We start from the raw sequence: 18,468 nt of genomic DNA, 5'->3' as shown, positions 1-18,468 counted from the left end.
CTGGGATTCCTTAGGCTTTTCCTGTCACATATCTTCCAGTGTTCTAGCCATCCGTTTATAAACAAATGTTCTATTTGTTTTGTTTTTTAAACTGTTGTTAAATAATTATATTAACTGACTTGATGTATACTAACTGACTTGATATGTTAGGTTAAGTTTGAATGGTGATTTTAGATATTTAATGTCAGTTTAAGAATAAAATTGTTCATAGAGTAGTAGGAAGAAGAGTTTATAAACACAATTCTAGACCATATCCCAATTCTGTATTTTTTTAAGTCCTATTCTAGTAATATAAATGGCCAGTCTGTATGGTTGTTGTAGAATTTACTAACCATGTGGTTAACTTTGTATTAAGGCAAAATCAGTTGCTGCAGTAATACATTTTCTAGTGATACCAGCAATTAAATATTTTAAATATTTTGTTTTAAGTCAGCTGAGAATTGAACTGAGAATTGAACTGTTTTAAGTCAGCTGAGAATTGAAATTTGTTTTGAACTGGAAGTTTCTGAAGGGACATCAGGCCATAGTTGTGTCATGTATAATGCATGTTCTATTAAAATAAGGGACATCTAGCAGAGTACAACCTGTTTTTTTGAAAATAGGTAGAAATTTCCTGAAAATAATTACAGATGAGTCTTGGATCAGGAAAGGAATTGGAAAGATAAAGACTTCTGTTAAAATTAAGGCAATATAAAAAGCTTTTATCTGTAATGGATAGATTTTTCCATTATGATTTCCTGAAAATCCTCCCTAATGCATGAGCTTGTTGTTATTAACGGCAGAATTATTGTGTGGGTCAATCGTATTGCTGTTTTTGATGTAGGAATGATCTCTAATAAGAACTGTTGGAAGGAATCCTGTTATAGATGCTTTCTTCTGTTAGCTCGAATGGTATTTAATTAGTAAATTAGTATGATTTAATAGCCACTATATTGAAAACAATAAAGTGTACATTTCAGAAGTATACAATAGCTCATCAGCTGATGATAATTCCTAACACGCTTTAGCCATATGGACAATAGCAGTTCATTTTGTGCAGTGATACATAAGACACCACCAAAGTGCTTTACAGTGTCTGCTTGAAAATCAATAGAAAGAGTCTGACTTACTTGTATATGCTCTCATCCATCCATCTTTTTCTTTGTGTATGCCTTTATCAGATTCATACGCTAGACTGACTCTTTTAGATTGTTTTTAAAGCATGTATAAATTCTGTTTTAAAATATCCTGGCTAAAATGGCTACCTATCTCAGCTCCAGTGTTCATGTCACTGAATTGCATTAACCAGAGTTGAAGTGTATCAGTGTGAATTGTGGTGACATGAAAGAGCAATAGCTTTTAATAGTGTTATTCTTGCTGAGTAAACTAAACTTCTGACCCCCACTGAATTAAGAAGTGTTCCTTGTTAAAGGTCTGGAGGGCACCAGTGTGATATTTTATAATGTGCCTCCATGCTCACAAGAATGACATTCCATCTGTCTTCCTTCTGTGCTCAGATATATTTAGCTGAGTAGATTTTTATTTATTGATCAAAGACATTGCCTGATCCTGTACTCACAGAATCTCCGCCCCTGCTGTTGTGAAGAAGAGGATAGTCTAGGAAACCCTACCACTCAATCTCTTCTGTTTGTGCATTTACAAAACTGGGACATTTTTGTGGCATTAACAATAAATGAGTACTCTACCTTCAAAGCTGTAGAGAATAGTGGAACAGTATAATAGAGGTCTTTAGCTGTTGATGTGTGGTGTGTTGTAAAGCTTCTCGAATAATACTGATGATGTAATGTATAACACTGATAAAACATTGAGAGAGGGATATTATATGTTGGTTATTTTTGTTGGTGTCTAAGATAGGAAAGAAGAATGCTTCAGATTCCGTTTAACAGAGGAAACTTACTAGATGTCATTGGCTGATGGTATCTCCTTTGTGACAAATGTTACCTGGTGCTACATAATGAAAAAAAAAATACTGACACCTCTGTCTAAAACACTGTATTGGAAACAAATACTATTAACTTCATAGAAACTTTCTTCTATATTATGTTTTGCATTTGGGTACAAGGGTCTGATTTGTAGGTTTGCATTTGGGGTGCACTTCTGGCTGACTCCGAATTTGCAAACCATGGTTTATAAGGAGCTAGCATTACATGTGCACCAGCCCTGAAGCTATCAGACTGACCTAGATTTAAACAACAAATAGAAAGTTAAAATCTGATAATAAGTGAAGTAGAAATCAAAACATGTAACTACTGGTCAGATTTACCAATCTGACATTAATTGTATTTGTTTTATCAGTTATTTATTTAAAACCTTTGTATCCCTCTTCTCCAAGGCTCAGTGTTGATTCCAACAAAGCAAACGATAAAACAGCGCCAATAAAACAGTCTAAAGTAACAGTCTCCTGGTCAAAAATAGCTTTAAAATAGTGCACTCTATAGAAACAATGCTACAAGGGCAGAAATTCCCATTCAGCAGCTGTAGGACCTTTGGAAGGCATAGGGTTTGCTTTGCATCCTCTCCAGAAAGGCTCAAGAACAGGTTTTGGATGTCCTCTGGAGGCTGTTCCTTAACTGTAGAGTAATTATATTACCTGCCCTGCTTCTTCTGGTCCCTGAAATCTTCACCAGATTTATTGAATGTCTGCATTCACATGGTTAAATAATGAAATTAGTAATTGCATATATGCAAGCTTATAGGTATGGGTGTGATATTTACATCAATTATGCATTTCTAGAACCCATTCAGTGTGATTCATGCATGAATACTACAGCCTTTTTTTGTTCAAGATTTATGAGAAATACAAATTGTGTTTATGCCATTGAGTCATTCCCCAGGGTGAATTGTACAGTGTTCACAATAGGTCTGTAGGAGGTCTGTGCTCCACATATGGCAGCCATATACAAAATGCATCTTGAACAGCTACAATAATTCCTCATAAAAAAGCAAAGACAGAGAGGATATGGTATTGATAGCCATAATGAGAACAGTATGGTGTATAGACATGAGACTGTATTTTTCATGGTGTTCTTGAATGCAAGCTGATCTGGCACTGAGGAAGAATTTGCAATGTTGTGATTGTGAAGGTTACTAATACTCCCTTTTAAGACCATTTATTTATTTGATTTATATCCCACCCTTCCTCACAAAGAGCCCAGGGCGGCTCTGTCACACTCTGTTGCATATGTTACTTTCTTGAACATGACAAGAATGATGATTTTTGGTGTTCCTACAGTGGTTTAAAGGTAATCAGTCTGCAGCATAGAGCAGGGGTGGGCAGAAATTAGATATCCAGGTATTTTGAACTTACGCTCCTAACATTCCTGATCATTTAGGCATGCTGGTAGGGGCTTCAAGTCCAAAATGTTTGGTGATCTCCCTTCTGCATAAGATCAGAATCTCCCTTCTGAAGGGAGATCTCCCTTCTCCCTTCTGTACTCCCTGGCATAGAGTACAATGTTTTGAATTTGGAAGCATACTTACTTGAGAATTACTCCCAAGGAAACATGGTTATGAACTGAACCCCCAGAGATGGAGAAGTTGTCACTTAAATACAGTGGTTGAAAGTTGATTACATGTCTTGTAAGGACTCCTCTAAAATTTAGCCAGAACCTTAAATCAGAGCTGTGTGCAGATGGCCTCTCAAAAGTCTCCACCTTATTTGTGTGCCGAGAAATTTGGGAGATAATTTCACCGAATTTTTCCAGGGGAAGGAGAAATTCTCAACAGTTTCTCAGAGGCAGGGCTCCCCATTGGCAGGGCTTGTAGCACAGCTTCTTTCGTTTTTGGAAGGGGTTTTGCGGTTTTTTTGTGCTGAAACAGTATCAACTTTGTTGGCAGGCTGGCCCCCATTTTGCATCCACCACAAGGCAGTTGTGTGTGTGTGTGGGGTGGGGGTAGTGTTGTGTCAAGCTCCAGGGATGAGGTGGAGTTAATGCTTTGCCAAAATCTGTTTTCCAATTTCCAGAAAGTTTTCTTCCCCCATGTAAGGGGCTTCCATTGTTCTGCCTCATTCTCAGGACAGTCTATAATTTATGTTGAATTTCTTTTGGTAGGGTTTTGAGCTAACCTAATCACAGCCTCCCAGGCTGCCTGCACTTCCTGAACTGAAAAAGCCCCAAGGGAGGAATTAGCTCATGGTGCCTCCCACTGGGCTTCAATTGAAATGTAGGAAGCTGAGGAGGCTGCAGGCTATCAAAGCGGTGATTGTACAATGAAAGACAGTCCCTCCGCCACCTCCTAAATAAGGTAAGCCCAAGACATCCAAACCCAACCCTTGAGAATTTCTCCGAAATTTCTTCAGTATTGAATTTCTTTTCAAAAGCAATTTATCTTCTATCAAATTGAATGAGAATGGTCAAAAAAAATGTGGGAGAAATTTAGAGCAGCACAACACTGCTCTAAATGCAAGTGTGATATCAGAAGGCCACAATGATTGATCAGAACTCCAGTTCTGCTCGGCCATGCCCTCTTTTACCACTGGTTGCATATAATCAATGCTGTTCACTCAGTTACTTTGATAATATTTCTTGAGCAAGACTGCTGTTCTTGTTTTTCTCCTTTATTGATCAGTTTTAATACCTAGAGTGGCACTAGTTTAAAACAAAAACACAGCTGTCCCTGTATACTGTGTTAAGAAGAATGTTACTTCCTTAACACTTAACACTTGTGATTTTAGATAGGGGTTTGGATGACTGTGTCTCCCTCCTGTGTTTCAAGTTTTTTGAAAGGCTAAATATTCTAATTTGTGACTATGTTTGATAAGAACTGTGGGTGTTCCAGGTTGACTCTTGTCCTGCGGTAGTATGTGGACAAGTTGATTTCTCATGTAAAGAATCTACCTGGTGTTTGAAATAATGTGAATGCCAAAATGATACCTGAAGTAAGAGGTACACATGAATCCTCTCACACGTTGGATGCACAAATGAGAGAGTTGTACGATCATGTCAGTCATCCTCCACACAACACATCAGCAACATTCCCACCAGCTGTGCCTTCACCCGTATGAAGTGGCCCTTGCTCTGTATGGATTCTTCTTCATGGTCTCTGTGCATCACACAGATGGGCTCTGCACCTGCATGGAGCCTCGATTCAGGAAGCTTCTGTAGCTGAGGAATTTTGGCAGGAACCTCGCCTCCTCCATCCTAGTGCACATGTCCCACTTACTCCTTCAGTTCTCTTTCGACCATCATTGGGTGACCCTCGTACGGAAAGCTCTCTTGTTCTTTCACTGTTCAAAGCATTTTTCTTCTGAAAAGCTGACGTTTTCTCTTTTCTTCTTGTAGCAAAGTTTTTCTCACTGTCTCCGTATTATTTAATTTATTTTAATTTTGGGACTTTCGTAATTGCCCTCACGGGTGTATGCAACAGGGGCACCTTTCAAAAGGGCACCCGCTTCAGGGCAAAACTGCTGCCCTCAGGCGGACACTCTCTCTGCCTGTTCTGCATTGGTGAAGGGCATGTTGTTGAGGCTCGCCCTCATTGTGAAGCCTTCTTGAATCAAAAAGAAACAGGGCAAATCAGCTAAAAGCTGCACTTTGGAAAAGGGCGCTGGCATTGGTAGAGGAGCCAAAAGATAAGGTAAACCTGCCAGTTTGCTCTCACACAACCCGCCTGCCACTCAGGAGCCTGCTCCAGTGTTGAAGTCGTCATCCTCTTAGCATCGTACTCTGTTTCGTACGCAAGATCCCGCCACTCCGGGCCAATCTTTGGCTCTTACATTGGCAAAAAGACTAACAAAAAAGGCAAAACAGGCTAGTTTGTCTTCTTCCCACTCAAAGAAGAAGAATAAAAAGACTTCTAAAGAGTCACATGATTTGGCTCAGGATCGAGCACCTGGACCTTTGGGTCTTTCTGACTCTGTGCAACTGTATTGTGACCGGGGATTGGTCCATACTACATCATGAGAAACGCCGGGTTGGATGAATCACAGGTCGGAATTAAGATTGCTGGGAGAATTATCAACAACCTCAGATATGCAGACGATACCACCCTAATGGCAGAAAGCGAAGAGGATCTAAAGATCCTCTTGTTGAGGGTGAAAGAGGAGAGTGCAAAAGCTGGTTTGAAACTCAACATTAAAAAAACGAAGATCATGGCATCTGGCCCCATCACTTCCTGGCATATAGAAGGGGAAGAAATGGAAGCAGTGAGAGATTTTAGTTTCTTGGGCTCCAAGGTCACCGCAGACGGTGACTGTAGCCATGAAATTAAAAGACGCTTGCTCCTTGGGAGGAAAGCTATGGCAAACCTAGACGGCATAGTAAGAAGCAGAGACATCACCTTGCTGACAAAGGTCCGTCTAATCAGACCTATGGTTTTCCCAATAGTAATGTATGGCTGTGAGAGCTGGACTATAAGGAAGGCTGAGCGCCGAAGAATCGATGCTTTTGAACTGTGGTGCTGGAGAAGACTCTTACGAGTCCCCTGGACTGCAAGGAGGTCAAATCAGTCCATCCTAAAGGAAATCAACCCTGAGTGCTCATTGGAAGGACAGATCCTGAAGCTGAAGCTCAAATATTTTGGCCACCTAATGCGAAGAGAAAACTCTCTGGAAAAGACCGTGATGCTGGGAAAGACTGAAGGCAAAAGGAGAAGGGGACGGCAGAGGATGAGATGGCTAGATAGCATCACCGATGCAATGAATATGAACTTGAGCACACTCCGGGAGATTGCACAGGACAGGAAGGCCTGGCGTGCTATGGTCCATGGAGTCACGAAGAGTCGGACACGACTGAACAACAAATTGGGCCATACAGGCAGTGTCGGACAGCACTCCAGCTCGAGATGAAGAGCCAACTATTCCGCTCATTTCAGTTCAGTCATCTCGGAATCAACAGCAACTGTTGATACTGGCCACCTGCTGCTCCACCAAAGCCTACCGCTCGAATGGAGTCGCTTGTACAAGCAGCCTTACCCACTGCGCTGCCAATGTTATTTTCGCTCCATTCTGATGGTGAATCCTATGCAACAAGGGGAACCCATCCCATTAACATCTACATCAGAAGGGGAGATTTGAGACCCACCTCTGATGGAATGAATCCCCCGTCTACCTCATCATTACGGGATGGAAGTCCAGAGCTGTATTGGCCCTAGGAGTGTAGCCAAGTCATTTATAGTCTTAGAGGGTCCTAGAGATCCATAATGCTTGCTTAAGCTCATTATTGGTGCAATTCCCTTGCTAGTAAGCCTCTGAGCATGTGAAGATGATTCAAAGGACCAACAGCCTTCTCAGCGCATTCCTTACCAATGAGTAGAAAACCTTATCAAGCTGTGCCTGAGAAGTGAAGCTATGTGTTTGTTTATCTTAGATGGTGTGCTTGAGAACCAGGCACTTCTGGCCTATGCTAGGAATGAACACTAGGGGCACTTGCTGCTGTTATGCTGCCTTATTGACAACATATAGAGTATAAGACCCATTGTACCCAACGGCTCAGGGTTCAGAGAAGCTGTCTGATCCAGCCACTGGGTACGCCTGTGTGCTGTAAGTTACCCAATAAAGTACTCCTTGTAAGTAAACCTTTGAGTCTGATGTATCACTATCTTGGCACCTCTAACCTAAGAGTTCAGCGCCCACTGCAGGGGCAACACAGGAGCACAGGCCATGGTCAGCGCTACGTTTGCCAGACTCAGTGTGGTTGTTTGCCTCTACTGCCAGAGGTCATGCCCTTCGTTTTTATGAGCGAAGCTGATATCAGGAAAGGTCCAGACTGCCATTCTCTGAATGGGACAGACATGCAATGTGGGATGTATAATACAGGAGACCCCAGGATTGGGTTGATTACTGTACAGGGCCATACAGCCAGTGCCGCCCTCGCTATCCTGATCCTCCCTGTTGGGGAGAAAGTCGATACCACTGCCATCTATTGGCTATGGTTTCAAGATCCCTGGATCAAATGGGCAGTCCTCACCCTTTGGCAGCATTAGTGCCACCCATTCAGCGGCCACTGCCAGCTCAGCAGGAGATTCAGACGGTTTTGCCACCTGTCCAGCAAGCACAGCAACCCAACAACAGACTGTCTTGTCAACTTTAATGCATCTACAGTTTGCACAATTTCAGGCTGCTATGCCAGCTACTCAGCCATCATCCACACTACCTTATGTAGCACAACTTGATGCAGGCAGTGCTCAATCACCCCCTGTAGAACCAAGGGAAAAGCTCTTACCACACCAGATCCCTGTGGGGGAGTCTCCAAAGTCTGGAATGCATGGTTATCAGTCAGACACTATATCCCAGTCATCCTGCCCTTTTTCCATCTCTTTGCCAGACACACTCATGGGCTCCAATGAAGCCATATCCCCGTCGGAGGATCTAGGTCAATTTTCTAACCAAATCCTCAAAATGGGACAGGCTTTGGGCATAGAGACTGAGTACGTACCTTCCACAGTACAGGATCCAGTCTTTGATATGGTAAATGCTGAATCGTTTAGACCAGTATACATTCCTCTGTTACCCATGTAGAGGACACTATTAAGCAGGCTTGGAAAGCCCCTTCCAACTTGCCACCAATCTCCAAACGTTTGGAGGGTATGTTGTGCCTGCAAGAGGCTAATAAGGATTACCTCTTCAAACACTCTGCCCCAAATTCGATGGTCATTGAAGCTGCACAGGGCAAGGCCCGCAGGGCTCACTTCTCTCCAAATGACGAGGGCAGATGCCTTGGTTTGCTTGGAAGGAGGTTGTATTCCTCTGCAGCGATGGGCCTTAAAATATTGAACTACCAGGGGGCAATGTACCAGCTTCTGCTATGGGACAAAGTTGGGCATCTTCTTCAGCATCTTCTGGATGACAAGAAGGAGTTGAGTTGCCTCTTCCAATTGGAGGCTTTGAAGCTCTCCAGGCAGCAAATAAATACATCCTACCACCAAGTCAATTGCGACTTAAAGGTGCTAGTTGGGTCCATAGCCTTGCTAGTCACTATGCCTGGTTGAGGTCATCAGATCTTCCTCAGGAAACCGGGAACCATATTGAGGACATACCGTTCAATAGGCAAGGCTTATTCAATACGAAGAGTGACGATGCACTCAGTTCAGTACAGAAGGCCTATACCACGGCATAACATATGAGGTTTATTTTCCAACAACTTCCCAGGCACTGGCACTGGTTTCAGTCATTGGCCATTCAGTACCAACCTAATCAGCCACAACTACAATATCAACGACAAATGGTCACAGGCAGGGCAGTTGGGGAAATCATTCCCAACTTCAAAATTCTGCAATTATCACAGGAAACCCAACAGCAGGAGTAAGCGGCACATTTGACTTTCTCCCTGCCATCCCTTCTCATCTAGTGGCCCAAATGCCCATCTTTGGAACACACCTGTCCGCTTATCATCTGGCTTGGCACAACATCATGTCAGATTACTGGGTCCTTCCCATAGTCCAGAGGAGATACCAGATTGAGTTTGATACCCTCCCTCTGATCCGTACTGTGTTGGTGACTGCTTCACCCCCAGTCCTTCATACTGAAGTTCAAACCCTCTTTGAGAAAGGGGCAATAGAACCTGTCCCATGAGCTCAAATTCAGGAAGGTTTCTATTCCAGGTACTTCATGGTACTGAAGAAGGATGGAGAGCTTTGACCAGTCATGGGCCTTGGACAGCTGAAACTGTTCATCTCACCCAGGAAGTTCCACATCGTTTCTCTGGCATCTATCCTGCCTCTCCTATCTTGAGGAGATTGGTTCGCCTCTATCGACCTCAAAGACACCTACTTTCACATCACCATAGAGGAATCACACCAATGCTACCTCCACTTTGCCATTGGCACCAATGTCTACCAATTCCAGGTGCTTCTGTTTGGTCTTGCCACCACCCCAAGGGTATTCACCAAGTGCATGGCAGTAGTCTGCTTCCACCTGCAGCTGCAAGGAATACAGGTCTATTCGTACACAGACAATTGACTGTTGTTGGTGGCAATGAAAGACCAGCTTCTTTGATCGATAGATGTGGCCTGCAATTTCCTTCAGGAGCTTGGACTTTATATCAGTGCAGAGAAATCACCCCTTGTACCAACACAGTGGATCCAATTCATTGGGGCATTGTTGGACTATCAACTGGGCCATGCCTTCCTGCTCGACACCAGGGTAAAAGTGCTCACTTCCCTGGCATCAGAACTGCAGATGAGCAGATCTACCATGGTGCTCAATGTCCAACGTCATCTGGGTTTCATGGCTGCAACGATGGCTGTTGTTTACTACACTCAGTTGCGTATGAGACAGCTCCAAAACTGGCTCATATGCAACTTTGATACCGATCAGAATGCACGTTGAACCAGACTCTGTCTGCCCCCAGACATCAGAGACTTTCTTAAATGATGGTCGGTACTAAGCAGTCTAACACGGCATGCTGTCTTGTTCAGGCCTCTCCATCCAGGGTTTGGCTATGGATGCGCCGTTCTCAGGGTGGGGAGCTCAATGTCAGGGCCTCATGGTCCATGGACGATGGGTGGCCATCAAAGCCACACAGCACATTAACCTTCTGGAGCTAAGGGCAGTGGACAAAGCACTTTGTGCGTTTGACCTGGTGGGCAGACTGGTCCAGGTCACTTCAGACAACATGACCATTGTTGCATATTTGAACAAGCAAGGAGGTACCAGATCTCTCCCATTGCTCAACCTTACACCACAGATCTTCAACTGGTGCATAGCCTGTGGAATTAGACTTGTGGCGATACATGTGCCTGGTGTTGACAGTGTCCTGTCCAGTCAGCTCAGTCGGACTGTGCTGACCTCCCATGAGTGGGAGTTGAACAGAATGGTTCAGAACAGCCTCTTCCAGCTTTGGGGGATGCCAGAAATCAACCTTTTTCCATAAGAGAGAATGCAGTTTGCAGAACATTCTGCAGCAAAGCGGGCCTAAGCCTGGGCTCGATAGGCAATGCTTTCCTATTTCAGTGGAGGGGGGCACTGTTCTACCTGTTTCCCCCACTGATGACCAAGGTCCTGGCGAAGATCGTGATGGACAGCATCGAGTTCATCATTGTGACACCGTGGTGGCCATGTCAGCCTTGATTTGCCTCGCTACTCAGGTTGGCAAAGTGTCGGTACCAATGGCTCCCAGTGCATCCATCTCTCTTCCCAAGAGAGATGGGCCAGATCTGACAACCAGACCTAACAACTCTCTACATGACTGTGTGGAATATCAGGTGATGGACATCAGTTGGGCTTCAGCAGTGATCCAGAGGATTCTCAGTGCCATCTATAAGCCATCTATGCAGCATTCTTATTCAACAAAACGGGCTGATTTTTCTGCCTTTACTCATGAGCAGGGCTTTCAGCCATGCTGGTGTTCTTTGCACCAAATTCTCCAATTTCTTCTGTCCCCTTTTGAGAAAGGACTCAAATGGTCATCTCTCAGAGTTTACCTCTCCACTGTCCCTGCGTTTCACCATCCTGTTGAGGGATTTTCCATGTTCTTGCATCTGACAGCAAAAAGATTTCTGAAAGGGCTCAAAAATCTGGCATCACCAATCTTCGCTATGGTACCAAGCTAGAGTCTTTCTGTGGTGCTTAAGGCACTTCCATCAAAGCCTTTTGAGCCACTGGTGACTACAGACCTATACCTCCTATCATGGAAGGTGGCATTTTTGGTGGCCATTACATCTGCATACCATGCCAGTGAGCTCTGTGCACTCAGAGCAGACCAACCTTATCTCACCTTTCACTGAGATGAAGTGGTGCTCAGACCTGACCTTGCCTTTTAACCTTAAGTTGTGCCTGAGTTTCATTTAAATCAGGAAATGGTTTTGCCTGTTTTCTTTTCTTCCCCTTCTACACCTTTGGAGTCGACTCTGCATACGTTCGATGTCCGTTGTACCCAGGTCTTTTATAAGTTGAGGACTGAACAGTTTCGACTGTCACCCCGTCTCTTGGTCTGCTACAGTGGCAAGTGCAAGGGCCATCCTCTTTCAACTCAGTGCTTCACTTCTTGGGTCGTTCAGACTGTCGAGCTGGCGTATGAGATGGCTAGGTTTGAACTGTCTGCCCCAGTCCAAGCTCGCTCTACTCATGCAGTAGCAACATTGGTCATGTTCGACAGGAGGGTTGCCATCCCTGAATTGTGCCACACTGCAATATGGTCGATGACATCCACCTTTGTAAAACATTACAAACTGGACGTTCAGGGTAAAGCTGACTGTACTTTTGGTTGTGCTGTCCTCTCCTCTGTCTTGTAGTAGGACACCAACCCATCTCCACTGTAAGTTTGCTTGCTACTTGCCTATATGTGTGATGCATAGGTATCACGAAGAAGAAAGACAGGTTGCTACCTGTAACTAGTTCTTTGAGTGGTCATCTATGCATTCACACAACCCACCCGCCGTTCCCTCTTCGGTGTCATACTAGAGTTCAGTGTTGAGTACCAAAGGTATTTTTGTGTGTAAATTTCTCTCAGTTATGAGGCTGCAATGTTGGTCTCAAGGAACTGAGGGAATAAGTGGGAACCCACTAGAGACATGCATACTGGGACGGTGGGGGAGGGGTTCCCACCAAAATTCCTTGGCTAAAGAAGCTTCCTGAATTGAGACTCCGCCAGGCACAGAGCTCATATATGTGAATGCATAGATGACTACTCGAAGAATTACAGTTACAGGTAGCAATATGTCTTTCTTATGTAGGAACTAGGTACATCAGTATGTACGTAGGGGTTTTTCACACAGCTGTTGAATACATGGAGGGTGAGGTTAGCTGACATGAAACTTTGACTATCTAAGTCAAAAGATACATGATACATGAAACTATCTCACATAGTAAAAGATGAGCTACGGTGTGATAAGACTATAGCAAACTTTTTAAAAACTTTGTGTGAAATCCAATGAAGTTTTTCTGCTTGCATCAGTGGAACCTGGGGGTGGGGGTGTCCCCTTGCAGCCTCCTGCAAGGGGACACCCCCTTAAATCTGCTCATTAAATTAAATCTGCTCAGGAGGTTTGGAAGATTCTGCAGAGTAGATTTTAGGGGGACACAGGGGGCGTAGGGTGGAGAAGAAAGTGAAAATTTTTGTTGTGCAAGCATATTTCCATTATTGTTGTTGTTGTTGTTGTTGTTATTATTATTATTATTTCTCCACAGCCCCATAGCCGAAGCTCTCTGCGAGGTCTGCAGAAGTTAAAACATTAAAATACAATATACAAAGTTTAAAAGCCATTTACTTAAAAGCACACAGACAATATACACAAACAACATATAGCTAAAATATTATTATTACATTTCATTTATATCAAATGTATATTATTACATTTGTAATATTATTTATTACATTTCATTATTACATTGGCTTTCACCCTTTATTTTTACATTTTATATACTATTCAGAGGAAGGCAACTCTGGCCTCTACTACTGGTCAGAGGATCAAGGGCCATGGTATAGTTGCATTATCACCTCCATCCCAGGAAGGACACCAACAATCAGGGTTCAACTAAAATAAATGCCTATTAACAACTCAGCTCTTTATTCTGGCATAAACTGATCTCCCATCCCTCTGTTTTCCCTCCTCTCCCCTTAGGTTAGGCCTTGTGTCATATTTTGATTTATGTATGTAGTGTCCCCTCAGCAGCATCGCATACTGCTTTTTAATTGTTATTTGTATTTAATTTTAATTTGCACCGGTTTGAGAGGAAATTTTTTGTCTGAAAGCAGGATAAAGATAAAGTTTCTAGGCATGTTACAAATGTTTTCATAAAATTGCTTATTCATTCCGTTGAGAGCACTGGAAAGCATCTGCATGATAGACCAATAAAAGTGGTGGGGGTCGTATTTTTTATTATTATTATTATTATTATTATTATGTTTTGTGGCAGCTGAAGGCAGGTAAGGTGACAGCTTCTAATGGCATCATTAGTGACATTTCCCTGCTGAGAGGAAAAAAGGAAAGTACTGAGGAGGCAGAACCACTTGCCCCACAGACAGTCATTTCCTATTCTATGAGATGTAGAACAGTTTTCTGTGTAGCAACGGAAAATGTGTTGGCATATTGAGAATCACAAGAAACTGTATTCTACTGGGCAGTTTGCAAGAAGGAAAAAAGTGTACAGTTTCTTAACTGACTCACCAATCTCTGTAACTAATTAGCCTCAATTCAAGCAAAATATTTAACACAGTTTAGATCAGGGGTGAGCACTATGCAGCCCGTGGGTCAAATGTGCCCCCTGCCACCTCCCAAATTCATTATAAAAATGTTTCTGAAACAAAAATTGTCCCCACAGTGGCTACAGAGCACACAAAGGGTCAAAATTGTCACGTTTGCAAGCTAATTCTGACTTTTTTGGTGTTCTGTAGCTATTTCAGATGCATTTTTAAAATGTTTAAAAAAAAAATTCAGCACCCACAGGGGTGGGGAGTGGCTCCCATACCTCTGGAAGTTGCCCACCCATGATTTAGATGATAGCACATGGGCTATTAAGTAAGGTCAGTGAGGATGAACAGAGAGGCAGTCTTGATAGTTACTTCCAAAGATTAAAATTTCAAATGGAGGTTTGCCAAATGCTGAGCTCAAGCATTTTTAGAGGCTGCTCAAGACCTTTGTACTGAGTCAGGCTGTTGGTGGCTGAAAGGTAGGCAGCATGTTGATTCTCACTAGTTTTTCTTTGTAAGCCACTCGGAATTCACATTATACAGAAGGGAATAAATTAAAAACAGAACAGATGCCGCCATTACTACTGCTGCTAAATAGGAGCAGCAGTAATTTCTTATGATAAGCAACAGCAGGATAGCCTGAAGAAAATCATTTAAAATCTGTACTTGGAGTTCTCAAATACGATTTCTCTTAAGTAACTTTGATACACGTGGTTATAATCGGATGCTGAAGGACATTTTGAAAGAAAGAAACTGCAAATATGTATTTGCTCTAGTACACTGAATCATGCCATCATTTTGGCTTTGAATGTAAGAACCACTGTGAGTGGTAGCCATGAGAAGCATTTGTTCTGGTTGATGGCATGTTTGCTTGAAAGCCGATCAAAAGAGAGCCATCATTCACCTTGCTGCCATTGCTTGAAGAACAAGCTGTCAGCTTGAGCTTGTAGCATTTGTTTTTCCTCAGGTAGCTGGGATGGCATTCCTGTTCTTGGAACAATAATCTTGTTTTGTTAGATAATAAAGGAGAAAAACAATGTTTTTTAACAAGTACGATTCTCAGTTTGTCTTGATAGTTTGAGATGGATTTGGGAAATGAAAATAGTGGAGATTTCGTTTGTTGTCATTTTGTTAAAGTAGTTTTTCCTCAAGGATTTAAGACATTGTACCTCTGTCAGCCACAGGTTTCTATTTGGCTAGCCATGCACAAACCTCTAATAAGAAGTAAGAAAACTAGCTGAAAACTGCTTTATTATAGTACAACCTCATAGCATATTGAACCTCATTATCAGTGCAATCCTTTGCATGTTTACTCACAAGTAAGACCCATGAAGTTCAGTGGGGCTTACTCCCAGGTAGATATGTAAAGATTTGCAGCTAACTAGAGCAATCCTTGGTATATGGGGAGTTACATGGTGGGCGATCTGCCAAATCTCTGCAGATTCGCTGTGGCCAGGGTGGGAAGAGGGCAACTTTTTTCCTTTTCACTTCTAGCTGATCTTCCTTTCTTTTTTTCCTTTGAAACCACTGGGAGGGAAAATTGCTATGCCAGCCTCTTGTAAGAACCACTGTGGTCCAGGGCCATATTGGGGGAGCATAGGTTTTTTGGATCTGGCAGATGCAAAAGCACCACAATACCACGTTTGTGACCCTTCTGCCAGTGGATACAACACTATTGGTAGATCTTCATCCACAGAGTTTTCCGTGGGTTTTCCAGGGCAAATGTCCTGCGGAGGAGCTCCATGGGCACTTCTGTCCTGCCCTATCCCCACTCAGCCAGCTTCAAGCGGGAGTTAGGATTGCTGTCTCCATCTTGTCTCCTGCTTCAGTAACTCAGAATTGTTGTTCAAGAGGCATTTTCTTGCCCTTAAGTTTGATTCAGCTCTTATTCCTACTCCCAACTGTTTGTGAATTTTGCTTCATATTACAACAAAAAGGTCTTTCGCTGAATCAGTTATCAATTACCTCATTTCTAAGACAGCTAACAAAATATCAGTGATTAGGGAAGGAAACCATAGCACATTTTGAGAACACCTGGAAAGCTCTCTGAGGTTGCTTTCTTGTGGGCTGAACATGCTGAGAAATAGCATCTGATTATAAGGATTTAGCAATATTAATGTTTGTGGTTAATGACAAGTACTTTGTGTGTTTTGTTTGTCTTTGGAACTAATACCGCAACAGACGTAGAATTTAAGTGTGGTTTAGGTTTTATAAAAGCAGAGTTGCTATGGTAAGATATTATCAGCTGTCTTATTCTGGACACACCCATGTATTTGTGCGTGAGTACACATACACACACCCTTCATGGATCACTGCCTTGTTGTGGCGAAGGGGCTTGCGTAACTCAGTGAAGCCATAAGCTATGCCGTTCAGGGCCACCCAAGACAGACAGGTCATGGCGGAGAGTTCTGACAAAGTGTGGTCCACTGGAGAAGGAAATGGCAACCCACTCCAGTATTCTTGCCAAGAAAACCCCATGGAACGTATCACAAGGCGAAAAGAGATGACGCCGGAAGATGAGCCCCTCAGGTCAGAAGGTGCCCAATATATTACTGGGGAAGAGCAGAGGGAATTTCCAAGTAGCGCCAGAAAGAGTGAAGCGGCTGGGCCAAAGCCGAAAGGATACTCAGCGGTGGATGTGTCTGGTGGTGAGAAGAAAATCTGATGCTGTAAAGAACAATATTGTTTAGGAACCTGGAATGTCAGATCAATGAATCAAGGTAAGCTGGAGGTGGTCAAACATGAGATGGCAAGATTGAACATCGACATCTTGGGAATCAGCGAACTAAAATGGACAAGCATGGGCGAATTTAATTCAGGTGACCATCATATCTACTACTGTGGGCAAGAATCCCTGAGAAGAAATGGAGTAGCACTCATAGTCACTAAAAGGGTGGGAAAAGCAGTACTGGGGTACAATCTCAAAAACGACAGAATGGTCTCAGTACGAATCCAAGGCAAACCATTCAACATCACAGTAATTCAAGTCTATGCCCCAACCACTGATGCCGAAGAAGCTGAGGTTGATCGGTTCTATGAAGATCTACAACACCTTCTAGAACTAACACCAAAAAAAGATGTTCTCTTCATCATAGGGGATTGGAATGCTAAAGTAGGAAGTCAAGAAATCACCGGGATAACTGGCAAGCATGGCCTTGGTGTACAAAATGAAGGAGGACAAAGGCTAATAGAGTTTTGCCAAGAGAACACGCTGATCATAGCAAACACTCTTTTCCAACAGCACAAGAGGCGACTCTACACATGGACATCACCAGATGGTCAATATCGAAATCAGATTGATTATGTCCTTTGCAGCCAAAGATGGAGCAGCTCTATACAGTCAGTAAAAAGAAGACCTGGAGCTGACTGTGGCTCAGATCATGATATTCTTATTGCAAAATTTCAGCTTAAATTGTAGAACGTAGGGAAAACCACTAAACCATTCAGGTATGACCTAAATCATATCCCTTATGAATATACAGTGGAGGTGAGGAATAGATTTCAGGGATTAGACCTGATAGACAGAGTGCCTGAGGAACTATGGACGGAGGTCCATAACATTGTTCAGGAGGCAGCAACGAAATCCATCCCAAAGAAAAAGAAATGCAAGAAAGCAAAGTGGCTGTCTGATGAGGCTTTACAAGTAGCTGAGGAAAGAAGGGAAGCGAAAAGCAAGGGAGAAGGGGCAAGATATATCCAACTGAATGCAGATTTCCAGAGAATAGCAAGGAGAGATGAGAAGGCCTTCTTAAATGAATAATGCAAAAAACAACAGAATGGGAAAGACTAGAGATCTCTTCAAGAAAATCGGAGATCTCAAGGGAACGTTTTGTGCAAAGATGGGCATGAGAAAGGACAAAGAAGGCAGGGACCTAACAGAAGCAGATGAGATTAAGAAGAGGTGGCAAGAATACACAGAAGAACTATACAGGAAAGATCTGAATGTCCCTGATAGCCATGATAGTGCGGTCACTGAACTTGAGCCAGACATCCTAGAGAGTGAAGTCAAGTGGGCCTTAGGAAGCATTAGTAACAACAAAGCTAGTGGAGATGATCTATTTAAAATCCTAAAAGATGATGCTGTTAAAGTGCTGCACTCAATATGCCAACAAATTTGGAACACTCAACAGTGGCCACAAGACTGGAAAAGGTCAGTTTACATTCCAATTCCAAAGAAGGGCAATGCCAAAGAGTGTCCAAACTACCGCACAATTGCGCTCATTTCACATGCCAGCAAGGTGATGCTCAAAATCCTACAAGCTAGTCTTCAACAGTATGCGAACCGAGAACTACCGGAAGTAACAAGTTGGGTTTCGAAGAGGCAGAGGAACTAGAGATCAAATAGCCAACATTCGCTGGATCATGGAGAAAGCAAGAGAATTCCAGAAAAACGTCTATT

At 42.9% G+C, this 18,468-nt stretch overlaps 1 protein-coding gene across 1 annotated transcript in view; it reads left to right on the top strand.

Moving 5' to 3' along the window:
* Positions 1 to 18,468, top strand: part of ZNF608 (zinc finger protein 608) — a 155,118-nt gene that overhangs the window by 69,130 nt on the left and 67,520 nt on the right. The gene's annotated exons all lie outside the window — the stretch shown is intronic.

The sequence above is a fragment of the Heloderma suspectum genome, chromosome 2 (assembly GCF_057233095.1).
Source record: "Heloderma suspectum isolate Gila_16-S chromosome 2, 16-S_ref, whole genome shotgun sequence".
NCBI classification, from domain to species: domain Eukaryota; kingdom Metazoa; phylum Chordata; class Lepidosauria; order Squamata; family Helodermatidae; genus Heloderma; species Heloderma suspectum.
The sequence above is the reverse complement of the archived record's forward strand: the minus strand, read 5'-3'. Positions and strand labels throughout refer to the sequence as shown.